Genomic DNA, 15000 nt, shown 5'->3' on the forward strand with positions numbered 1-15000 from the left:
AACAGATTTCAACAAATCGAACTATGGTCCATTCAGGGAACTCCCAGGAAGGTTTGTGATGAAAAAAAAGTATTAAAAAATTTTTTTATGGATACATGGGTACAATGTGGAGAAACTGCAAATGCCAACTTGCGACGCTGGTTATCCCTGCACTCGGAATCCTTTTTATTCTTGCCCTATTTATTAGCCATCACAGCAAAGATTGGTATTTCTGTCAGCGAAGCGACGGGTCTTATATTCTTGTACTGTATACATGTCAGAGGTTGGGGGAGTGCTAACGAGGGTAGAAAAGATCATGGATTTGGATCGGGGTTGATATGAAATGGTGGTGAACAGCTGTCTTGAAGATGTGATGGGAAGAATGAGATTGAAGAGAATGTGAAAGTTGGTTCCACAGGTAGGGGGAAAAAAGACGAAGAGTGGAGGTGAGCAGTGATCCTGCATTTTGGTAGTTTCAGAAAGGGGTTGATGGTGGACCGTGTGTGCCCTGCTAAAACCTGGGGGGGGGGGGGTGGACAAAATATGGAAAGAGGGAGTAAAAAGACAGAGAGACCACCAACCTATCTCTGATGGTGAAGTGATAGGCCCATAGACTCAGCTTCATCATGAGAGAATCCAATCATGTTAAAGACGTTGGTTTCCACGGCATCACTCAGAGCATGATGTGAGGCAGGGGAGCCAGCCCAAAAGGGAAAGCATTACTCCATCAAGCTATGAAAAAGCCTTCTCAGTGGATAGGAGTTCAGTTGTGACAAGGAAGGACTTTATACGAAGGAGGATGCACAATTGGCAGCTGGCTTTGGAGGCCAACATTTTAATATGGTTTGCCCAAGATAGATCTTGGCTGATAGTGAGACCCAGGAGTTTTAGAGACTGAACCTCTTTGAGAGGGTTGTTGAGAAAGTAGATGAAAGGATTTGGAGAGAGAGAGAGAGAGAGAGAGAGAGAGAGAGAGAGAGAGAGAGAGAGAGAGAGAGAGAGAGAGAGAGAGAGAGAGAGAGAGAGAGAGAGAGAGAGAGAGAGAGAGAGAGAGAGAGAGAGAGAGAGAGAGAGAGAGAGAGAGAGAGAGAGAGAGAGAGAGAGAGAGAGAGAGAGAGAGAGAGAGAGAGAGAGAGATTGAGAGATTTCTCAAGATTTCTCAAGATTGAAAGACATATTCTGAGTGTTTGACCAGTTCATGCTTTTGTCGAGGTCTAAGGAGAGGGAATAGGCTGCTGCCTGTCTATCAGAGGGGGTGTTGGATGTCATGGTAGAGAGTGGAGTCATCAATAAAGAGATAAAGAGGTTTTTCCAGGGAGTCAGTGAAATCATTGATGAAGATTAGGAATAAGATGTGGCCAAGAACACTGCCTTGTTGTACTCCAGCCTTGATGGGGAGAGGAGATAAAATGGTTCCATTGAGAGCCACACATTGTCTACAGGAGTGGAGGAAGTCAGTAATCCAAGAGTGGAGTTGGCCTTGGATTCCTTAGGCAGACAGTTTGGAGAGCATGGCAGGATGCCAGACTGTATTGAAAGATTGAGATATGTCCAGAGAGATGGCCCTGATCTCATGTCTGATATTGAGTGCCTCCATCCATTTTCGGGAGAATCGAATCAGCATGTCAGCATGTAGAGTTACCAGGTCTGAATCCGAATTGATGATCTGAGACGAGGCTGTAGGAGAAAAGGGCTGTCGGAGAAAAGGAATGATTTCATTTCAATTGCGATGATGGATTCCATCATGTTGCTGTTTATTGGAAGTCAGCTAATTGGTCTGTAGTTTTTGCACCTTTTTATGTAATGCTGTGATGTTGGCTGATTTTCAAGCAGATGGAAGATGACCAATTGTAAATGATAGGGTGAAAAGGGCAGAGAGAGGAAGTGCAAGAGCAGCAGAGCGGGTTTTTAAGGACACGTGAGCAGATGCCGTCCGGTCCAGTTGCAGAGGGTTGCCAGAAACTTTTCTACCTTCTCAGATGCAAAAGAAAAAGAATCCAGGAGCAGCTGGGTACTACTGGGAAGGGTGGGTACAGAGAGAGAGGGGGTTAGGGATACAAGATTTTGAAGGAAACACAGAATTGAGGCATTCAAGCTTCTCACGAGCGGAGTCGGCTGTGGTGCCATTTGAAGTGAGAGAAAGGATGGAAGGTGAGCATACACCAGAGACAGATTTGACAAGGCACCACCAGGCTTTAGAGGAGGGAGACAAGTTTGAAAGCTCATTCTTGAGAATGGACAAGTGATGTTTTCTGGCTCTCCTGAGAGTAGACACACTATACAGAATATACAGACACTATTTTTTGTTATACAGAGTTAATTTGTTTCGAGTGCCGGTGATAACTCACCTCTTCGCCAAAGACACTGTGCAGGGGTTTTTAATCTCCACCATTAAGTTCTGGCGGACAAGTCCACTGGCTTAATGTCCTTCCGATGGATGGTGCACACATTTGAGCATCTCCCTGCATGTGAAACACCAGGGTGACAGTTTATAGCTAGGTCAGAATTCCAACAAAGACTAGACAGCTCAGAGGCAAGTGCACATACCTTGAAGCTATCCTCTCAGCCTATCACATGAAATGTACTGCATGAAAAGGCTTGTACATAAAAATCATTCAAAAAAGCTTCGAAGTTGTCAAAGCTCTTACCTTTGACAATGCAATAAAATACATTCAATCGTGGATTTAAGGTAATGGGAATAATAATCCTAATTTTATAAGTACGAAGGCAAATCATAAAGTTCTTCGTCCAGCCATGCCGAAACTCCGCACAGATGGTCACTCTCTTTTCTCAGTAGAGAAAATGGTTCCGTTGAGAGCCACACATTGTCGCAGTTTCCAGCCAGTGTCATTGCTGCCATCAGTCAGTAATTTATTTTTGTAATTGGAATAATTGTCATGTTTTGTGAGTCTGAGTCTGAAAAACCTCATGTCCATTTTTATATGTAGTGATCCAGAAAAACTTTTTCACTCCCTATCTTATTTTGAGAAGGGCATTTGATTGCAAAGATCTGCTTCTGGCTTTGCTCTCCATGGGTAGCTGGGAACCACAGCGCCCCCAACTGTTTCAAATCTGCAGGTCTGCCTTTAGGGGCTTTCTGGTCCAGAGTCTCTGATATACTCTTAAATAACAACTTTCAATATCATATGAAAAGTTTTAATCCATATGGTTGTGCTGTTTCTCGAGACCAAAGGGAACCCTTTCTCTTTATAAGACCTGAAGTTGTGTGATAAAGTGTTATTTTTCCTGACATGAATTGAAGGTCCAAATGAGCGATACCATGGGTTTGTATCGCTGTGGTCAGATAATCTAGTAACGTCGTATTTGAGTACCCTAAAATTGGTAAAAAATACATAATAATGCTTTCAGATGATGTTGAATGCAGTTATTTAGGAGGAAATATATCAGAAAACTATCATTGATATGGTGTATATTCAGTATAAATACCTTTAAACAGATTCATTGCTTCAAACAGTGCGGTCAGAAGAAAGAACTACACAAAATCATAATCATATGTTGTGTCTCATTAGTTTGGGATCAGTGCCTTGTATATGCATGTGGGATTGGCCCAACTTTTTAGGAGCTGGCTATCCAGGCCTAAAGCTTGACTGAAAATCCCTGGTGAAACAACCATGAGACTCAAACACACACCAATGAGGGAAACCCAACAAATCTTTACTCACCCCACCACTAAGATGCTCAGACGAAAGAAATACTTAAGAACGAAAATGCAAACAAATGGGTATTCAGTGAAGAGCACCAACATGGGATCCCTGAACTACTCGCTCAGCTTTGGAGTAACCCCACAGTTGTACAAGAGCCCTACAGTTGTTTTGGATTCACTGAAAAGACCGGAGTTATCTGGGCCCACAGCCAAATGACTCTCTAGTGTGTTGAACATAGGACCAATTGACTCCAATGTGCATTATACCTGTGCCCATACACCTCATGTCAGTTTTTAGATGTATTCGTCCAGAAATTGAACTTTTGTATAAATGCATGAACTAACATTACATGATGTTGGGACATTAAAAACTTCCGTGATGACATTCTAAACATCTTGGATGGACGTCACATCTTATTCTCGAGCTATATGAGGAAATATTTTCAAATTGGCCAAATTAACACTCAAAACTGATCTTAAACTGTTGGAAGTGGATTTGGGACAACTCAAGTGCAAATAAATCAGCAGTCCGAAGTTCAAATAAAATAAACCAGCAATTAATCAATTCATAACTATTCCATTTTCGAGAACAACGATGGAAAGATCCGGTTAAAAAAACAAAAACTTTTGATGTTGCTTTCTGAGCATTCCCAGCTGTTCATTGGAACCCCTATGAGGATGCAACACAGGCATTGTAGATCAAATGTCCTTTCCTGTGTTTTTAATCTCATTGCAGACGTTTCACTTCAAGGGTCTGGAACAAATGGAAAACGCCTTGTGCAAAGTCAGAATTGTAGTCGAGTGAGGATGGCCTGAAACCTCTTGTTGATTTCATGCAATTCATTCTGTTGTCCCATGGGCAGGTGAGCATGGGTATTAAATTGATTGAAGAAGTGTGTCATTGTGGATATCATTTGTAGAATAGTCCGTGAAGTGGGGGTTAAAGAAACCGAGTCCTGCAGTACTCATCTCTGGTCGTCACAGTGAAATATATTAGTTAGTCACAGTGAAATATATTAGTTAGTCTCTGTGAAGGTCAATGTCTGTCTGCATTTGCAGATAAGTTAAACAATGAACTGATTCAATGAATACCATTGGGGTCCTGACAGAACATTGCAGAGGTAGCATGTTTACCTTTGTGCTGTCTTATCTGGGTTTGGTACCTTTGTGCTGTCTAATCTGGGTTTGATTCATGGCTGACTATCCATTCCAAATCCATTGGGACCATACTCTGTGCAAAGCGTTGATGCTGCCAAATCAGTCTCCTGGGTTGTTGGGCATAATCCTGGATGGGTCACCACTCCGACGCAGGATACTCGAATGACTCAATCATCCCAGCAAGTTGGTGCTCATTTTGCTGACCTCAGAAGGATGACAGGCTGAGTCAATCCCACCTGATATTATTTCAAAGGGAAATCAGGATTTGAACTCAGGAACCTGGGATCCCAAGCCCACCACCCTAACCATAAAGCCAACACCAGGCATATGGCCAACTATAAACTGTCATTATAAGTGTTTCACAGGCAGGTCGTTCCATCACTGAGTGCAACGTCTCTCGAATGGACGTTAAGTGAGGTGTCCTGTACGCTAGCATGACTTAGTGGACAATAAATGTCACACAGTGTCTCACAAAGACTTGGTGAGTTATCATCGATTGACATTCTTAATAAATTTATGCCCTAAACTACAGGGCGTATTGTATCTGATACACAGCTGTTCTCCCAAGCACCGATGCACACTTGCAGACCACATGTTGTATATATTAGAGAAGAAGAGGTACCACCATGGGAAATGAGGTGTGGCTGATGTTTTAAGTGTTCGCCCTTCCACAAAGCAAAATAAAACAAGGAGAAAAAGACATAAACTGTCATGGCCCCTGTGGTTTTAGTAATTTTGCTGCACAGAGATAAAGGGCTCGCCCATATTTATAACATTTATGTGTATGTGCAACTCACTTGAGTGGTCATGTGACATGGAATATTGCATACGGTTTGGGTTAATCAGTGATTAATGTTAATGATGTGGGTCACGTTGTTATATTGTGTAAGATAGTTGGTCACATGACGTGTATGATGTTTTTGATTGGGAATACGAATTTCGCACAGAAGGCATTCAATGTTCATATATTTTTGGGGAGACATACTGAATTACACAAACAGTATCACATTTTAAAATATTGATTTATGTTTTAAATAAATTATATAACTGAAGACAATAGAAAATTATGATTAGTTGAAAATGCTGTCTGATCACTTTTTGTAAGCTGTACTTAAAGATGGTTGGGGTGAAATTGAAGAGAGTACTCAAAATTTATTTTTAATTTTCATGAAAGATGATTCATGGGAAAGGTTTGAAAGAAATAGAATAAAAACGAGTTTGAACAAGATCAGTAAATGAATGTCCGAGAGATGGTTGAGGACATGTTGAATACCAGTTTTTTTACAAATAAAATGGCTGCCAGTCTGTCTGTCTACCTGTCGGCCATATTTGATCAGATCACAAAATAAAGTGATGTGCACGTGTATGCTATCGTGTACTGTGCTTGTGCCTGGTTTGAACAAAATTGGACCATGCATGTCTGAGAAATGGTTGAGGATACGTTTAAGTAATGAAATGACCGCCAGTCGGCCATCTTGGATCAGATCACGAAAAAAAAGGACATGCAGATGTAAGCTATCATTAGTTATCTGTGTGCCAAGTTTGAATAAGATCGGGAAATGCATGTCTGAGAAATGGTTGAGGACATGTTCAACATCAGGTTTTTACAACTAAAATGGCTGCCTGTCCACCATCTTTGATTGAATCGCGAAACAAAATGAGCATATGTATACCATCATGTAATGTATTTATGCCAAATTTGAACAGAATTGGTCCATACATGTCCGAGATATAGCTGCAGACGGACAGACGGACGAGACGTAATCCATAAGCACCCAGTCCAACGAAGACTAAAAACGTTATTATTATGATTGTTTTTTTCTCTGGCAAAGTGTTAGTGCTGAACATATCAGCGACAACTCCTTTCCCACAATGTCAAAGACATTCTTTTAAATTTTTTGCTCATAAAATAAATTGTTTTCCTTAACTGGTTCTCAGTCTAACTATTTCATCAAGATATAAGTTGGAAGTGTTCTGTGGTTCACTTCAGTATCTTCATGCTTTGTCCTTTGTCTGAAGATGTGTTCCCTCATCATCATTTGATGATCAAGTACCAATAATAGAACCTGGTACTATATTGTTGATACTTTATCAACCAAACACTACATAAAAGAGTGCTCCGCTGAGATAAAGGTGTACAATTTAACGAGTGTATTCTGATTTGTAAATACTGTCGAACCCCGCTATTCGTGGATTCGCTATTCGCGGACCCTGTGTATTCGTGCGTTACAAAATGTGACCTGCTTCGACACTTGGCGTCCTTGTGCTTCACGTATTTGCAGTTTTTCTTGGACAGAAAAAAAATTCCACTAACCGCGCACATAAAACAGTTCCAAAACCTCTTCCATGAGCTGCGTACATAACAATTCTAAAACACATCTTCCACCAGCCATGTAACCAAGTGGTGAAGCTTATTCCACCATTCGAGGTACAATGCCGATGGAATGTCTACACGCCCTTTCAAAATTTTCACCTTTTGTTGCCTTATAGCCTGGAATTAAATTGCATTAAATCAGATTTTTTTTTCCCCCCCATCAATATTTACACATCGTAACCAACAACTTCCAAATGAAAAACAAATTACACAAATTTAAGAAAATGAATTAAAAATACAAAACTAGAATATCTTGGTTGGATTAGTGTCCAACCCTCTTATAATAGCAATTGTAAATTTGCTCAGGTGCAACCAATCACCTTCAAAATCAGACACCAACTTCATTGGCCTCCACCTGTGTTAAATTGTAGTGATTCTGATTATTTCAGAATAAAATCAGCTGTTGTTGTCAGTTTCCTTTACTGGGTAATGCATTTCACAACAAAGACTCAACCTTGAGAACCAAGGAGCTTTCAAACGACTTCCAGGATAAAGTTGAGGAAGGGCCCAGATCAGGGGATGGGTATAAAATATTTCAAACACCTTGAATATCCCTTGGGGCACAGTCAAGACAATCATTAAGAAGTGGAAGGCATATGGTATCACCAAGACCCTCCCAATATCAGGCGATTCCCTCTAAACTGGATGACCAAGCAAGGAGGACACTGATGAGAGAGGCCACCAAGAGGCCAATAGCAACTTTGAAAGAGCTGCAGGCCTTTATGGCCAAGACTGGTCACTGTGTGCATGTGGCAACAATATCCCAAGCACTCCACAAGTCTGGCCTATTGGGTAGGGTGGCAAGAAGGAAGCCATTACTCAAAAGAGCCCACCTTGAGACCCGTTTAAGGTTGGCAAAAAGCCATGCCGGAGATTCTGAAGCCATTTGGCAAAATGTTTTGTGGTCTGACGAAACCAAAATGGAACTTTTTAGCCTAAATGAAAAATGTTACATTTGGCGCAAACCCAACACAGCACATCAGCCAAGGAATACCATCCCTAATGAGAAGCATGGTGGTGGCAGCATCATGTTATGTGGACGTTATCATGTTAGTATGCACACTCACGTAAGTAATTTAAATGCTTCACCAAATCTATTACAAGCTGCTGAAGATGTCACCCCACCCCCCCCCCCAACTCCTTTCCCCTCACAAATTAAAATGTTTCACTACATCTGATGATACCTGCTAAGTAACCCCAGACCCCAGCTAAATACACCTGGTAACACATTAGCATCTGCCAACATCCCCCACAAACAAGGTTACTCACTCCTCTCACAGCTACCCACAATTCCCGCATGACAACTTATGTGCAGCATGTCCTGGATCTCAATCATTATTCTAATCACACTGCCTTGACCAGTGTTTTGCCTCTCGTTCTGCTCATTTGATCAAATATGGCTCCCAAACGCAAGACCAGTGCCAGAGATCTGTCAACTGTCAAGAGGCAGAAGAAAGTGATGAGCCTGAGTCACGAAGTCGATCTGTTGAACCGGCTGTCGAGAGGACAGAGGGTGGCCTCTGTGAGCAGACTGTATGGAGTAAATGAATCCACTGCCCGCTACATATGGAAGAACGAGAAGGCAATCTGAGAAAGTGTTGCGGCGAGCGCTGTACCGAGCACCAAAGTGGTCACCCATGTCCGGGATGTCCACATAGAAAGGATGGAGAAGGGGTCAGTGTATGGATTGAGGACAACGCGCAGAAAAACATGCCTTTAAATGGACCTCTCATTCACGCAAAGGCAATGTGAATGTGTGCGCAACTGGCTGGCACGGGTGGTGCAAGCACGAGTGGTGTGGGTAAGAGCGGCCCCAGTCCATTCCAAGTGAGCAGTGGATGGTTTGACCGCTTCAAGAAGCGCGATGGTCTCCGAAACATAAAACTGAAAGGTGAGTGTGCCTCTATGGACCACTAGGCAGCTGGAGTGTTCCCTGCTCAACTCACACAGCTCATTGAGGAGAAGGGGTATCTGCCATAGCATGTGCTCAACACCGACGGGACCAGCCTGTTTTGGAAAAAAGATGCCAATGTGAACTTTTATCTAGAAGCACGAGGGGACAACATCAGAATTCAAGGGATTCAAGGCCGCAAAGGACCGGGCATCTCTTCTCCTCTGTGCAAATGCAAAAGGACACTGTATGATGAAGTCCATGATGTTGCCTCATTCCCTGAACCCACGTGCTCTCAAGGGCAAGAACAAGCACATGCTGCCCATGTTTTGGAGGGCCAACAGGAAGGCATGGGTGACAAAGCAATTTTAATTATTTGACAAAGCCCATGATATTGTACCGTTCCCTGAACCCACGTGCTCTCAAGGACAAGAATAAGCACACACTGCCCATGTTTTGGAGGGCAAACAGGAAGGCATGGGTGATGGCAGCAATTTTCATAGACTGATTCCATAACTGTTTCTTTCTTCAGGTGGAGAGATACCTTGCAGAACAAAACCTTGCGTTTCTGCTCATCAACAATCCTGAAACCCCAGGGACCTGAAGGTGGCTCACCCGAATGTCGAGGTGATCTTCCTACCACCCAAAACCACCTCCCTGATCCAGACACTTGACCAAAGGGTAATTTCAAATTTCAAACCATACTATACCTGCCGCATCTTTTGCCGCATTTTGGATGCAATGGACTGACCCAGAGCTCACTGTCATGCAGTGTTGGAAGGAGATCAACATAGCCCACTGCATCAGCGCAATCAAAGAGACGCTGAACGAGGTGATAGCCTCCACCATCAACACCTGCTGGCACACCTATGGCCACAGGCAGTGAAGAACTTCAGAGGCTTTCCCGACAACACGGGGAGAGGCACAAAATTGTCAGGTTGGCAATTCAGGTGGGAGGAGAAGGCTTTGATGACATGGAACCTGCAGAGTTGGATACTCTTATCACCTCACATGTCGAGGAGGAGTTGGGAGCCATTACCAAGGTTTCCAAGGAGGAGGAGGAGGAGGAGGAGGAGGCTGGCAGTGATGAGGAAGAGGTGTCGAGGTACAAACTCATTGTCAAGTTCCTGGGTCAAAGTCAAGAGTGGGTTGCATGATGTAATGCTCCCATAAAAGGAACTACATCAAAATCTATGGCAATCTGCCAGGCAGCTCTCAATCACGGAGTTCTTCTCGCCTGGTATTGGCTCAGTGGTTAGGGTGGCGGCTTGGGATCCTAGGGTCCTGAGTTGAAGCCCTGTCGGCCGCTGAATTAATACACCAGGGGGTTGACTCAGCCTGTCATCCTTCCGAGGTCGGCAAAACGAGTACCAGTTCCAGTGTGTGTGTACTGGTAGAGGGGCACTGCATCAGCGACACAGTCATGCTTCAAGAAATGATAGCTACCCCGGCAGCTAAGCTGCCATATGACCACCACGGAGTTCTTCGACCCTGGTTCATCCACCTCAGGAACACCAGCATCCTCGCCTGCCTCTCCCACCTCTCCTGACTCTCATTCACTGAGCGACTCTTCAGGATCTTCATTTGCTTCAGCGCCCTCACCTACATTCCTTTTGTTGCACGATTCATCAGCACCCCCACCTGTGTGGTCTTCAGACGACTCCACTGACTTCACTGGATTTTAAAACATCATCAACATCATTTGAAAAGTTGCATTTGTTTGTGCATATAAAATTTTGAAACGGTTCCTGCTTTTCTTGTGATTTTTTTTTTAACTTCTACGGTATGATTGGTTACTCGCTTTTAATAAATTGTTAATCGTATTCCTTCAATAAACATTGAAAACAGTACCTTAGTGTTGTTTTTTTTACTTTGAAGTTTTTTTTCTTAATGAAACTGCAATCATTTGATGAAACTAATCATTTGCATCCGCAGTCGAAAAGATTATAAACTTTTAAATGCTTCCCCGATGAACCTGGAACTGCCGGGACCCTATCACCCTTTTTACATTGAAACAATACGTGACTTTTGCAGCTTTGCCATTTGCGGATTTGCCATTCGCAACATTTTTCATGAACCGGGAACTGCCACGAACCTATCCCCCTTTTTCCTATTGAAACAATGTGACATTCCTGGCTTCGCCATTTGTGAATTCGCCATTCGCAGCATTTTTCATGAACCAGGAACTGCCAGGAACCTATCGCCCATTTTCCAAAGAAACAATATGTGACATTCGTGGCTTCGCCATTTGCGGATTCACCATTCACAGCATTTTTCATGAACCAGGAACTGCCAAGAACCTATCCCCCTTTTTTCCCATTGAAACAATTCGCAATGTCAACATTCGCGGCTTCGCATTCACGGTATTTTTCGCAAGTCACTAACCTCTGGGAAGCGATCCCCCCTTTTTCCATTGAAACAATGCCCCGCTATTCGCGGATTCACTATTCGTGACATTTTCCAGGAACGTATCTCCCGCAAATAGCGGGGTCCGACAGTACATGTAGTTTTATCTGACGTCATTCATTGTAAACCTTTTGTATACATTAATAAGTGCCATAACCTTCACGAAGGAAAGACATTTGTATTGATGACGCTATAAATTTATATTTTCTGTTTTGTGTCTTTGCAGCACCAGAACTCACCAAGAAATTGGAAAGTTCATCAAGAGCATCTAGATCTATTTAAACTGTTCTCTGGAGATAGTATCATGGTGAAGTGCTGTAATTTTTACAGTTGGTTCCTGCAGTTATCCAGTTAGTAACCCCACATCCAACATTTCTTCATCAGAAAGATGTGCACATTAGGTCTTTCTGAAAAAAATGTCAGACTTGATACAGTACTGTATATCTGAATCAAACTAAATATTTTGCATGACAAGTTACCTGAAAACGAATACTGTAGTAGTAGAAATAATAGTTGCACAAAATTGTGACACCCATGATGTCAGCAGTCATATCCTTGGACGAGAGAAACAAAAATGCTTTTCAGCTTCAAAACTGACCAAGTTATCAAAACATTATTGCACAAGTTTCTTTTAAACAAGTAAAACACTATGATTATTCCAATGCAGTTTACCTCTCAGTGTTGGATGCAGATTGTCATATTAATGTCTGTAAAAAGGATCTTTGGCCGTTATATGTACAGCATACTGTAAAATAAATGCTTTCGAGAGGGAAAGATTGTGGGTGGGGGTGCAGTATTAGGTAAGCCGTTCATTAGCGATGTCTTGATTTACAGGTTACGTTAGTTGTCTCATGAGATATGTCATAATTACTCCCAATTAAGGATGACAGATTGGATGTGTACATAGAACATCGTCTTCCTTATATTATATGAGGAAGAGTACCTGCCCCCAGTGACGTAAAAGCAAGCAAAAGTATATGTCCCCAGTGATGGGAAAAGGTTAAGTTAATCTATTAATTTGAATTACTTAATTGACTTTAAAAAGGTTAATTGCGTTGCATTCATGGTTTCACACAGAGTCAAAGCTCTGAGATACTTTTTCTGCCCACCACAAAATGGTGGTGCATTATTGGGCGGCGGAAGCTCAATTTGTCTAAAAACAGGGAAAAATCTCCTGGATGCAAAATAAAATTTGGCATCAACATTACTCATGACTGTTCTCCTGTCATTTCAAAAGTGAATGATGACCTTTTCAAATGCAGTGCGAGAAGTCGGCGCCATAAATGAGAGAAAGCTGAACACATGGACAGACACCATGGTTCACAATATATAATAGATGACTTCCCTTCCAAGGAACTTCAAAGCAGAAAGAGACATTTCCTTCCGTCAAGCATATAGAATGGTTGCCAACCTAAGAAAAAAATTTTTGGATACAGGCAAAGCTCATGGAAGAGCTTGAACACTGAACACATCAGGACTCAACAGGACAAAGGGAACAGTAGAGAGATGGGGGGCACCAATAGTGGAGTTGAAGGACAAAATAGAGCAAGACTTGGACAAATAATGGGTGTGGGGAGGAATGGGGTGGATAGCATGGATACAGAAGGAAACTTCTTCTTCCAACCTCCTGCTGCCTTTCCCCGAATTCTCTCTCCCTCTCCTCTCTCTTCCCCTCCCCTCTCTCCCTCTCCCTTCTTTTCCCTCCCTTCCCTCCCTCCATCCCCTCCCCAACACCACTATCCTCCCCTCTCCGCCTCTCTTTCATGTCCATGTTCTAACATTTTAAAATGTGAGCATACTTTGTCAGAGAGCATTGGTGCTGCCGAAGCAGCTTCCTGAGAAAGGGTTTTTTTTGTATACCGTCAAGGCTCGTATACTGGTTAGTTTGCCATTGTCTTCCGAGCAGTAGTTCAGGCATGAATTTGTAATTTAGCCACCTTGCCGGCGATAGCTCACCTAAAATCTTCTCGAAGAACACCGTGGGGCTCTTTAACATCCACAAACTAATGTCGGTAGACAGGGCGGCCGATTTCACATCCATTGGAGGGATGGCACACACATTGATGATTCACCCAGTCTGTGAAATACCGGGATGAGAGTATATAGCTCGGCCTTAGATATCTTAGCACATTCTAAATAAACAAACTGTGATTTCCATGTTGTATTTATACATTTAAAATGTATCTCGTTTGGAATCGTGCATTTCTTCTGAAAAGAAAATTTCATTTTCAAAAGCACGCTGGAACCGGCCATCAGAAACGGGAGACAGCCAAACGCACAGACAGACACTACACTTCGCATTGTATAATAGATTATGGATGATGTGAGTTTTACAACTTTGGCAGTACCTTCACTCAACACTCCATATATTGTCACGGATTGCTTATCTTCATCATTTTATTTACCAGCTATCGAGGAGCAGGCTTACTGTCGTGGAGTAGTGTAGTGCACTCTGATGTAGTGTATAGCTAAACCATTCCAATAGTTGTGTGATTGTTTTACCATGAAGTGTGGTTTCACCTGATTGACCACCAATCATCGTTTTTCTTTCTGGGTGCTGTTTTCACTCTTTGGTTTGGTTTCAAAAGGGGAAAAGGTGATTCCCTTCAAAGGAAGGGAATCACCTTTTCCTCTTTTCCTTTTCTCTTTGAAGAGAATGATGTCACCAGAACATTGGGAAAACGACATGGAGGACGGTGCGAAGACAACAGAGAGACACGTGGCCTTGTGGAGAAGTCATTTCTACTTTCTGCTTATTTTTGGAGTTTATACAGCGAAGTATCACTTTTCGTAAGACGTCTTTTACGTTACCTGGTTGTGGATTTTACTTTATCGCTTTAATTTTTCACCAGTGCTTGTGCTCGCCAGAGGTGCTTTTGCTAACACTCACAAACATTCCCCATCTTCTCTGTGGGCTCGGATGTATTTTCATGGACTTTTATGAGTTATTTATTTTTCTCAATTACTGCTCGCCGTTTGCTTCATATCGTGATTACCAAATGGAGAGGGGTTGTTGATGAACTTTTAGCCGATTTTTCACAAGTGAACGTTTATTCCAATGGTTCTTCAATCCACCAAATTCATGGTGAGTCGGAATTGTGTTCATCATCTTCACAATTGCTACACATTCTCCTCCTAATCATCTGTAGAAATTTGGCCCAGGGGCCACCGAGGCACAAGAGGAGCCAAGGGGGCAAAGAGCAACAGAGAGGCCAAGACCTACACAGCAGGACCCAAGACAATAAGGCTCTAGGCATTAAAAGTTGTATCGTGCAAATAATGAGTGAGTGTAAGTGCAAGTGAAAGAGCAGCACCCCCTGCTGGATGGGGTCCAATGATATGCTCCATGCTGCATAAACATTTATGCCTCCATGGACTCTTTTGCTGTTGTTGTTGCTCTGAAATGTGTGGGATGGCATAATGCCACCTCGTGACCATCCTCCACACCACTCGTTTTGTTGTTTTTCTTGTGAATTCCATTAGAACTGTTAAGTGATATTCTTAGGGATGGATAAGTGAGACAGTAGA

General features: G+C 42.6%; 1 long non-coding RNA gene across 1 annotated transcript in view; it reads left to right on the forward strand.

Annotated features, from left to right (window-relative positions):
- LOC147021698 (uncharacterized) overlaps positions 1-14099 on the forward strand; it is a 20465-nt gene extending 6366 nt beyond the window's left edge. Inside the window, exons 3-4 of the long non-coding RNA XR_015060890.1 lie at positions 4380-4506; positions 11699-14099. This is a non-coding gene — a long non-coding RNA (uncharacterized LOC147021698). The remainder of the gene's footprint in view (positions 1-4379; positions 4507-11698) is intronic.
- Positions 14100-15000: the final 901 nt, after the last annotated feature.

This window comes from Eptatretus burgeri, chromosome 8 (genome assembly GCF_056783735.1).
Source record: "Eptatretus burgeri isolate ZD-2024b chromosome 8, Ebu_testis_v1, whole genome shotgun sequence".
NCBI lineage: Eukaryota > Metazoa > Chordata > Myxini > Myxiniformes > Myxinidae > Eptatretus > Eptatretus burgeri.